Below are 8,845 nucleotides of genomic sequence, written 5' to 3' on the forward strand. Positions count from 1 at the left end.
GCTCCAGAATCAGACGTCCCATCCCCCTCACCATTCCCGCAGCCCACCCCGCGTGCAGTGCCTGTCGCCCCCGAGTGGGAGATCTGTGTCCCTCATTTCCCCAGCAGCTCCAAGAGGACGGAGAAACCAGAGGGCCTCAGCGGATGCTCGCTCGGTGCATGCGTGACAGTCACAGGGGACCCAGCGCATTGTTTGGCTTCCCATCCGTGTTCTTCACGGCCGCAGAGGACCCCGTCTCACTCTGCCTCTGGGGCTCCCCGACCCCAGCCTCCAGGGACCGGCCTTGCTCTCTCCGTGGCACCCCTTCTCGGCGTTTGCAGCCCCTCTCTGCCCTCCTCCCCCAGCTGGGGATTCCACGTATTCAGGCCTTTGTACAGCGTTTCGTTTGGTTTCCTGCTGCCTCGTTCCTCCTTGGGCGTCTTGCTCATTCTTGTGAGTTTAAGTATCGCCTTTGATCACATGTCGCCTCCAGCCTTGAATGGATCTGAGCCTTCGGTCGTTGCTGAGCGGAAAGCCGGATGGCGTGATTTGAAATCCGCTACGATTCTGATTGTCTTCTAATTGTTTAACTTCTTTGTCTGATTCGATCAGCTACTCTGAGACGGACGGCCTGGCTCGGAGCATCTTCTCAGTTACCGACGGACTTTTCAGCTGCTTTATGACTTCATTCGGCCCATCGGGCTCCACCTTCCCTCTGTGCCTTAACCTCACTTACCCGGTTGATCACGCTGCTCCTGGTTACGGCGGGTGGAGCTCGGCCCCCTCTGCCCTAGCGCCTGGGACATTGTGTCCTGAGGGTCCCCTGCATCATGAGCGTTTTCACTGGAAATTAAATTAGCCTGTCTCCTTACACGTCCTAACCCAAGGCAGGTTCTCCTCCATTACCCGGAAAATCATTTTACCTCCTTTCTGTACTTCGGGTTCTTTCCTGTCCCTGAACATTTAGCTCCACTCCTTGATCCTTCCGGAATATTTATCCGTCCCTTCATCTGGCCGTCTATCCATCATGAATCCATCTACTGATTTGTCCACTCAGCATGTATGTGCTGAGTGTTAGTAAGCGCCAGCACTTGCTGGGCATTAGGAATGTGCAGTGATCGAGGCAGACTGGTCACTGCGTCCGAGATCGTGCTGACGGGAGGAGAAAATGAACGAGCACCTCTAATGTGGCACGGGACGCCCTGAGTTAGGGAGGGGCCGTCTGCCCACACACCTCGATTTCCTAGTCCTGTGCCGGGGTTGGTAAAGTAAAGATTTGTAAGATGGTTGAAGAAACACTTTTTGGTGAAGAGTTTACAATAGTTCTTATTTACGTGACTGTTAGTATAGACTTACGTAAAGAAAATATGGAGAAATATCCAGAGCTGGATTATATTAAAAATAGAACTAATTCTGGTCGGGGAATTACAGCCTTTGGGACACAGGCACGAACTGTCAGGAGCAGGGCCCTTCTGTGGGCGGGACAGGCTGAGCCCCGTGAAGCGACAGGACAGGCCGAGCCCCGGGAAGCGACGCCAGTGCCTGTGGCCCACGAGGGCGTCAGACCGTGGTGTGAGAAACGAGCGTGTTGCGCATGGGCCGTCGACGTCGTCTTCCCCGCTCGGCCGCTCCACGTGTCGCTGGTAAAAGCTGATCTCCTCGTGACGTCTGAAGTTACGTGTATAACGTGTATAGCCGCACACAAGGTGACTCAGATGCGCTAGTTAAACCCGCGGTGGCAGCCAGAGCTGGCTAACGAGACACCGTGGACCGGGCGGCTCAAACAGCACATAGGGCTTTTCTCACCGTTCCGGAGCCTGGCAGTCTGTGGTCAAGGCGCCGGCAGGGCTGGTTCCTGGGGAGGCCTCTCTTCTTCCCTTGCAGATGGCCGCCTTCCCCCCGTGTGCCCACGTGGCCTTTCCTCTGTGCGTAAAGGTGGGGGACAGATATCGGGTGTGTCTTCCCTGTCTTCTAAGGACACCAGTTTCATCGAATTAGGGCCCTACGCTTGTTACCTCATTTTACCTTAATCGCCCCTTCATGGTCCCGTCTTCAAATACAGTCATATGGGGTATTAGGGCTTCAGCACACACGTCTTAGAGGGACACGGTTCAGGCCACAGCAGTGACCGTTCCTTATCCCTCTCGTGGTCTCTTTCCCTGGAGTCAGTGCCATCCAGGTGAGGAGCCCAAATCTGCCGTCTGTGGGTTCTTCGCATTGGCTTCTTCACTGCGTTTCGCCGAGCCAGGCAAACCTTAAAAATACGCGAGTCAATCCTCAAAAGTTGAAGGAAACTTCCAGTGTTAAAAACATCTGACGAGGTGGTCAGGCCGGGGCCACACCCCAGTTGGAAGGGCGGGGTGCACCCCATTTTCCCGGGCGTGCACTGTTCTTTGCTTTGGGGAAATATGGGGAGTTCTGAATTCCTGCAGACTTAAAGCGCAGCACGGGGCAGGCGTTTTGGAGTGAGAGGTCAGGTCCCCTTTTTCTCGAGGGACATCGGGTGTGGGTGTCAACAGACCTCCGCTTTGCAGAGAACGTCCTGGCTCCTCGCCTGGTTCCTGCACATTAGCCGTTTGCTTGGAGGCATTTGAGCCGTGACCGTGACCCAGCAGGAGTGTCTGTGTGCCGGAGTGTCCTCTGTCCGTACTGCACAGTGCGAAGCCCTGAGCTGGACGGGAGTAGCCGGTGTGACTGAGGAAGTGCGTCTCCGTTGTATTTAACTTCAGTCCGTTTAAATGCAGTGGCCTCGTGTGGCCAGAGGCTCCCGGCTGGGACAGGGCGGTTCCGTGAGGACGCTCACTGCCCCGTTGGCACTGTCCCCGTGACCCGTTTGTCTCCACGTGCTTCTGGCATTATCTGGGGTGTAAGAGCCCGTGGTGACCAGTGAGACTGGCTCGCAGGTCCCCAGAGGGTGGCCGTACGTATGAGCAGGGTACGTACACGCTCAGGGTGGTAGACCAGAGGCCTGTGGCCGCAGAAAGCGTGTGCAGGGGATGTTCCCGCCACGAGCGTGACCACCCGCCACGTGGGCGCCCTTCGAGGTCTACAAAGTCAGTGCCAGTGGCCGCTCAGGGCGTGGCGCGCGTAGCCTGCCTGGGTGCACGTGGCGGGCCTGACCCCTCCCTACAGTCACTTAGAAGGGTCTCTGGCGCACCAGCTCATGCTAGGCGTCGCATGGTGAGCAGAGTCAGGGGCACGATGGTCATAGAGATGTGGTTAGAGCAGATGCTCCGCGGCCGTGAACAGGACAAGCACGGGCCCCTGCGGGAAGCCCGGGGGCGCCCGGCCCAGCCTGGGCCTGGGTGGCTTTGCTCTGAGGAGCTGACCGTGAACCAGACTCAGAAGTTAGGTGCGGGAGCTGCCGAAGAGCTGGGCAGGAGGCCGCCCCGACTGAGGGACAGACACCTGTGGTCAGCAGAGGCGTCTCTGCTCACACAGTGCTGACTGCCAGGGCACAAGCGAGGCTCTGCCCACGCCGAGGGCCCGCACGCACCTGCTAAGGAAACCAACGGCTCTACGGGCCAGAGGACACCTGTGGGCACTGAAGATCCAGCCCCCTCGTGACAGCAAGTAGCTGGAGGAGACGCCGCTCACCCCCGTGGCATCTGCTCGTCCCCAGCCCCCGGGAGAACGCAGCCCCCGCCTGTCCTGCTCTGTTTCGGGCGCTGCTCTGGGCTGAATGCTTTCTCGTTTTAGTTAGAAGTAACATTCGTCCAAAAATACAGGAACTAATTTAAAAATAACAATCCCATTTATCTCATTAAAAGATGCATTTTCAAGAAAATTTAATTTTTATGTTCAATATGGGTCAAAATTTGTAATGATGTGTGGTGGTTTGATTATCATTAACAATAATTATAATGGATAGCCAACCCAGAAATTTTTTCTTTTAACATTTAGAGTTTTAGAGTCACAGGAATTCAAAAACATTAGTAAAATATCTCTCTCTTCTCGTATAGAGAAATATGGTACAGAACAAAAGACTTTCGAGCCTGACATATTCTACAGTAAATAAAATCTCGTGCAAGGACATAAAAGAGAAAATGTAAAACATCCCGTTATTAAAAGCAGATTTTTAAATGAATGGCGGTGGGTAGCCTGCCACAGTGGGCTTTTTGGATACAGTTAAAAGAGGGACCTAAAGTTATATTTAAAATACTCTAGGAATTACACGTGAATATTTAAACGTACTCTTAAAACACAGAAGGGGGATGTAGTTTTTCCGAATTCTTTTACGGGCTCTACGGGCAAAAGCATCTGAAGTCCGTGTCCGGTGAAGGAGGTAATGAGAGCTGCCTGCACGCTTGGTTTGGACACAAAAAGTCCAAACGGAGGGAGGGGAGGAGGGGAAGCGAGGACCCTAGATTGGCCTGCAGGGGCCTCTAGGCCAGTGGGGACCCTGGAGGAGCAAACTGACCGAGGGCGAACCATGCAACATTTGAAAAGGCGCTGGGCCAGGACATTGAAGGATAATCTTAGGAAAAGTGACAAACCAGAATAAAGATATTTTCAGTATATGACAGTGTTTCCTAAGCCTGATGCCCGTGAAAATCACCTGAGCTGGTCCAGGGCATTTTCAAAGCACCCAGGCGATTTTAATATGTGGACGGGGCTCAGAGTTGGTGCTGGGACCAGCAGCCTCCGCGTCATCGTGGGAGCTTGTTAGAAGTGCAGGTGCTGGGCCTCCATCTCCATCCCGCCGAAGAAACAGTCCGCATCTCAGCATGATGCTCAGGTGATTGACAGGCACAGTAAAGCACGGAACAGCAACACTTCTCACAGCTCCCCGGCGACGCCGATGCTGCGGGGTGAGGAGCAGAGTCCTGGAGCGGGACTGCTCAGCGTGGTCCGGGGACCCGCGGGTCAGCGTCACCTGGACACTTGCCAGACGTGCAGACCCTCAGGGTCCCACCCCAGACCTACTGACCAGACTCCCTGGGAGCAGGGCCCAGGAACCTGTGTTTCCACAAGCTCTCCGGGCGATCTGGCGCTCACTGAAATTTGAGAAGCATTGCTCTAGAGAGCATCTGCGTGGGCCTCAAGCTAATTCGGGGAGACGGCCAGGAGTTAATACCTAGAGGCCCAGGTTAATGAGAACTGCTGCTGAAGCTGTCATCACCAGCGTCCCCTGTCCCCAGGCCCATGGGCACCCGCCCTCGCCGTGGGCCCCAGGGCACGTTCGGTTTGTTGCAGGCGTGACCGGACAGTGTCTTGCTTCTTCCCTTATGCCACGGGCACGTACAGCCCTTGGGAACTGTGAGTCTGTCCAGCGATCTTGAGGCCGTCGGTTTTGGGGGGACGGGAGCCAGGTCAAGAGAGGGCCGCCCGGCACACCCAGGGGAGACTTTCTGGCAGCTCCTGTGACCGGATCCAGCAGACCTCGTGGTGCAGAGGTGTCCTCGGGGAGGGGAGCCATGCGGCTCTGGCGGGCCCGTTGGAGAGCCAAGCTCGGGGCCATGCGGTCTGGACCAGGCCGTTCGCTCCCAGCAGAGAGTGGCTCTCTCTTTGGGAGGACAGACATCTTACCCTGAGGAGTCTCTGGATCCTCTTGGACGCCGGGCACCGAGTGACCAGGCCCCAGAACTGCTCAGCCTGGGTCCGGCATTATCAGGGTCCCCGAGTCATGAGGATGTTCGAGGGGACATGGTCCCCCACGCCACGCCCCAGCGGGTTAAGGGGGCAGGAGTCAGTTACATGAGAGGTGACTCCCATGTTACCCACTCCTCAGCACTGACCCCTCTCCGCATCTTGTGACTTTAGCCTCAGTGGGCAGGGGTCTTACAACCCACTGGCAAAGGAGGGCAGAGCCGACGCCGGTTCACAGATGGCACAGACGGCGAGGCGTTGGCTCCGGCTGAACATGTGGTTGCATGACAGGCCCCTCGGGGACGGCCCCAGGAACAGTGGCGGAGGGGAAGAGCAGAGCCACCGGCAGTCCCGCACCTGGCTCCCACTGACCAGCTCTGGGCCGTGCTTCCTGTCCCTCACCCGTAGGCCCTGCTGCCCCAAGCCCTGCACCCTGGGAGACACCAGAACAGCCAGGAACCCACTGTGACGTGAGAGGGGTCCAGCGTACGCCAAACTCATCCCTTTGAGGAAGGAGACCCAGAACACATGTCAATCGAGGACAGGAAGGTGGCCCCGCTCCATCCCCACCTGGTGACGGTGCACCCAGCACCTGCTGCAACCCCTTCAGTCCATTCGGACTTAGGGGGCTGGCCTCGTGTGGACGTGCGCCCCGTTCGGAGGTCTGTGTGGCACGGGCTCGTGCTGCTGCGTGTTCTGGCCGGGTCGAGAGTCCAGCTTCAGACTGTCTTCTCTGTGCCCACAATGGGGTGTGATTTATTAACTTTGTCTCTAGCCGTTTTCAAAAAAGAACTTTTATTCTGGAGAAGAAATTATTAAAATTCTATCCCTACAAAATAGGGCTTGGCTCTTTCTTCTCTGAATTAACCAAAATCAACCTGTTTTCAATTGATGATATTCCTTCATTAGTTTTAATTCATTTTTCAGCACATCTGATTTTTTTTATTCATAATGCTTTTGATGAAAATTAATTAGTTTCTTTTAGAAGTGAAACAATATTATCACGGGCACTCAGACGTGCTTCTACAAAAGGGCCTATTACAGAGCTGGCCCCAGGACTCAGAGCCCGAGCTGGTTTCAGAGAGAGCTCGCCATGTGGCGAAGCCGTGGGGGCTTTGCCTTGTCGTCTGCAGAGGGTCTGGGGGCTTTGCCTTGTCATCTGCCGAGGGTCTGGGCCCGAGTCTTCTCCTCTGTAAAATCAGGAGTTTGAACCAGGTGAATGCTAAGCTTTCGTTTTATGAGCCCAACAAAACTAAGTACACTTTTATAGGCTAGATGTGCGAAGGATCTGTACAAAGATTTATATAAATATTGTAGTGATGCAACATTTTCTTAGCATGGTATAGGATGCCAATCAAATTTCTAACTAGTAACAGCCTAGGGAAAAAGGCACCGCTCACACAGCGGGGAGCAGAGGGAAGGGGGTGGGGCTCACCCCAGGCCAACTGCTGGGACCTGGGACGTGCCGACCGGCTCTGGGGGAGAGTCGGGCTGGGCACCTTCATCGATCTTGTTCCCCAGATGCTCAGCTTCCTGCAACTTAAGCTCTTTCGCAGCAGAGTTTCACTAAAGCAAGGAAAACTCTCTGTCCTTAAACTAGAATTTCTGTAACGAATTCAGAGAGAGAAAGAAATTCCTTTAACCTTAAGCATCACTGAGCAGAGCAGCTGGCCGGCCCAGGCCCCACACGCAGGGCACCGCTGTGTGCCTAAGGCCTTGGGGACCAGTCACGCTGACTTCCCCACCGCGTTTCCCAGTGTGTCCGATTAAACAAGAAGCTAATTTTTATAAAACGTACCATCCTGTATTGAAAATCCATTGTGAGCAGGCCCTGCGTTAACCCAGTCATCACGGCCAAGCGAGCGTTTTTCTGTCCTCCTTGTTTGAAAGCAAGGCTTTGACCTAGCGCTTTGCTGGCCCGAGGCCATGTTTCGGCAGCGTTGTCACACAGCAGAGGATGGACTTGGGGCTCGCCGGCCTCACCGGCCTGGCCCGGAGGTGGCAGGACAGTTCTCCGTGCAGCTTTAGAGGAGGGCAGTCCCCAGAGCCAGTGTGGGTCAGGGCAGGGACCCAGAAGGTGCTCCCAGACTCGCACAGCTGACAGCGGGGGGCGGGGCACGGCCTTGGGGGTGACCTGCTTCAGGCTGGACAGTGCCAGGCGGGGAAAACCTCACCTGAGACTCTCAGTGGTTAGTTAGGAAGCCCTCGAAGGCATGGGCCGCCACTGGGACGCAGACTGCACAGACCTGCCCCGAAAGGAACCAACTCTGATGGCATCCCTTAGGCGGTGGCCCCCGCTTCGGCATTTCAGGTGGGGTTCTGTCGTGTGTGTGTATTTCACAGATGCAGCCCAGTCGATTAAAAAGTTCGATTTGCAGTGAATGTTTATTTAACACTGAACAGGCTGCTTGCTTTACAAGCCCAAAAATATAAAAAATAAAATAACATATTTGAATGAATAGAGAAAATTACTGGGTGCATTTAGAGGCGACTGGGTCGTCAGTATAAACAGATTGAAATTGTGGTTTCTGGAATAATTCAGTAGAAATGATATTTCGTTTGAGCTGCTCCCCTATACAACTTCACAAAATCCAATTTAATAATTTTAGACCAAATTCCCAATTACTTAAGAAGGGGAGGTTTGTATTTCTTGGTAAAGCAGATGTTTTTCTGTTTGAAGCAAAGGAGAGTAACTTGCACATAGCTGGAAGAAAGCAGGTCCCAGAAATTTTATTAACTATAAGTTTAGGCTGCCGATAAACGATGCTCTCCCTTTTTAACCACATGTGCGTGCACGTGTGCACACACACAGGAAGAGAAAGGTACCCTGGCACGCCCCTCCGGGGGTGCAGCTAATATGCTTTTAGAGGAACCTCGATGTAGATTTGCTATAAATCGTGTTTATTGTGTAAAAACAAGTAGAATAGAAAGCGTGAGTTCTAAGTGTGCTAAGGAGCTTCTGCCTTCTTATTTTAAAAAGAGAAGGACATTTGTTTAAGGAATCTGATTATCTTCCCATAAGTCATTTTTTAAAATAAGCGAGGGCATTATCTTTGGTCACAGCTGATGCTTCGGTGTGCGCCTGTCCCCCAGCCCCAGCTCCCTGCGAGGCCCCCTCCCAGCACACTCGGATTCTTCCAGAAACGGAAGCCAGCTGCCTCTCTGATCCTCTCCCACGCTGCGAACGGACTCCTTCCCCTTCGCCTCGCTCCTGCTCCTGGTCCAGCCTCAGACCCCCGCCCCCTGTTCCCTGAACTCGCCTGCTCCGGAAGCTCAG

The sequence above is a fragment of the Pteropus vampyrus genome, unplaced genomic scaffold (assembly GCF_000151845.1).
Source record: "Pteropus vampyrus isolate Shadow unplaced genomic scaffold, Pvam_2.0 Scaffold90, whole genome shotgun sequence".
In the NCBI taxonomy this organism is placed as follows: domain Eukaryota; kingdom Metazoa; phylum Chordata; class Mammalia; order Chiroptera; family Pteropodidae; genus Pteropus; species Pteropus vampyrus.